Below are 2,071 nucleotides of genomic sequence, written 5' to 3' on the forward strand. Positions count from 1 at the left end.
ATGGGAAAAGTACATGATTGAATCGAAACGGGCTCGAGGGCTGCAGAAGGGTTAATGCTTCCCCTACAATGGGGAGAAGTATTATCGTTGATGTAGTAGGATAATGGATTTAGGGGCGTGTAGCTTGTAATTGATAGAGTTAAGATAGTCTAGCGGTCGTAGTCAAAGGATTAACATTGTTTACTAGGTTGTAGGATTATTCGTATTTTGAATTCCACTGTTTCCAAAGTTAATTGATCATTCAAAACTGAGAACAACCACTTATCTATGGCCATTCAAGTAGATTATTTTTGAAGGTATCTGAATTAAAAGTGACACATTTAATAAACTACACTTTGCACCTAATATAAATAATTAAATAGCTACGAGAAATTGTAGAATTTTGGAATATGATCTAATTGATTTTGAACAAATCATACGTAAATTACACATGATGTAAAATACGGAATAAAATTTCAAAGAATTATTTAAAAAAAATTAAATAAGACGAAATGTATATTACTATATTAGGGATATATTACATTTTTTTTTTAATTGGTTAACACTTTCATATAAAATTTCAAATTATTAGTTTTAAAAAATTAAATGAGACGAAATGCATATTATTTGAGATATATTATATTTTTGTATAAAATTGGTTAAAATTGTTGGCGGATATCGCAAGTGTTAATGGTCTTCGAGAAAATCGACTGATATCTTAGCGTTTTAACGATTAGGACGTTTCACGGTATTAGATGCTTTCCACGGATTAAATGATCAGGCGGTTTTTTCTTAATCCTTTGCGGTCGAAGGCTGTGGTATACTTAGCATAATTTTACCGTTTCGGTCGCGCGTCGGGAAATGATCGACTCGTTTGCCGTCAGCGGTTTTGCTTGACGCAGGTGTACATGCGTGGTATTCGAGTTGCGTTGTATGCATTGTGACATTAAAAAGTGTCTCTTATCGTCTCTTTTCATACCAGAAGTCAACATTATCGAATTAAAAGAATATCTCGAGATAAATGCGTGGCGTATTAAAAAAATTAAATAGTACGAATCTGTGGAAAGAAAAATTAATAAACGTAAGGTTATTTGCAACATTTCACCTTATTCGAATTAATGCTCCGTAGGTAACTTGGTTCATTAATGACCCAAGCGAAATTTCATTTTTGTATTTCTTTATTTTTTATTGAGAACACTGACTTAACGAACAATTGTATAATGTAGTAGACTGTGTTAAGTATCCCGGAATTTTTTCACATTTTCTTGAAGTCTAGAATAGTAAAAAAATTAGATTTAAGTACAAACTGGCCCAATTTATCTACCGAGTGTAAAAAAATACATTTACCTACGGAGGGTTACTAGTGAAAGTTAGAAATACAATTAAAAATTGTCGTGAAATGTAACTTAAAGTTGGAAATATTTTAGAACTTTAAATTAATCGTAAGTAAAATCAGTCGAATGGTAAATTCAGCGAAATAAAATAATATACAAAATGGTTATCTACTAATAGTGCGTTAAATGTAAAAGATCGAGACAATACGTCTAACCCTCAGACTTATAAATTAAAACTGAAGTTCGAAATGAAACAAAAGTTTATTATAGACAGAACTCACTTTTGTACTATTTTAACCATAACCTACGCCACGAGTATGCTTCGTTATTACAAGCCAAGGGGTTAATTTGCAATTATTCCAGTAAATTTATATTATTAGACGCAAAAATGAATTCTTTCCGACTTTTAGGTACCTACGATAAAAGTTTTACGTAAAAAATAACAAAACAGATCACTCGTCGACATAATTTCCATTATCAGCGACGACCTTCCGCCATTTTTCTTACAGCCTCCGAATACCATCGCGATAGAAACTTGCTTCGAATTAATCACATAAATGCAGTCGGGACGAATTCATTTCTACACCAGATACATTTCCAAAAATAAGAAGAACCAATCTCTGTTTATTTCTGCTCTTCAAAATCTCCACACGATCCTCCCACCTCGCCGTCAGCTGATTACCCCTTTGTAGATTGCTTTTAACGCGACACACGATATCCTCGCGCCGAAACTCGTTACTTCTAAAAGACCGCCTCCT

At 33.0% G+C, this 2,071-nt stretch overlaps 1 protein-coding gene across 1 annotated transcript in view; it reads left to right on the forward strand.

The window, feature by feature from the left end:
* LOC108575053 overlaps positions 1-2,071 on the forward strand; it is a 23,870-nt gene that overhangs the window by 17,446 nt on the left and 4,353 nt on the right. The window lies entirely within an intron of this gene.

The sequence above is a fragment of the Habropoda laboriosa genome, unplaced genomic scaffold (genome assembly GCF_001263275.1).
Source record: "Habropoda laboriosa isolate 0110345459 unplaced genomic scaffold, ASM126327v1 scaffold204, whole genome shotgun sequence".
Lineage (NCBI taxonomy): Eukaryota > Metazoa > Arthropoda > Insecta > Hymenoptera > Apidae > Habropoda > Habropoda laboriosa.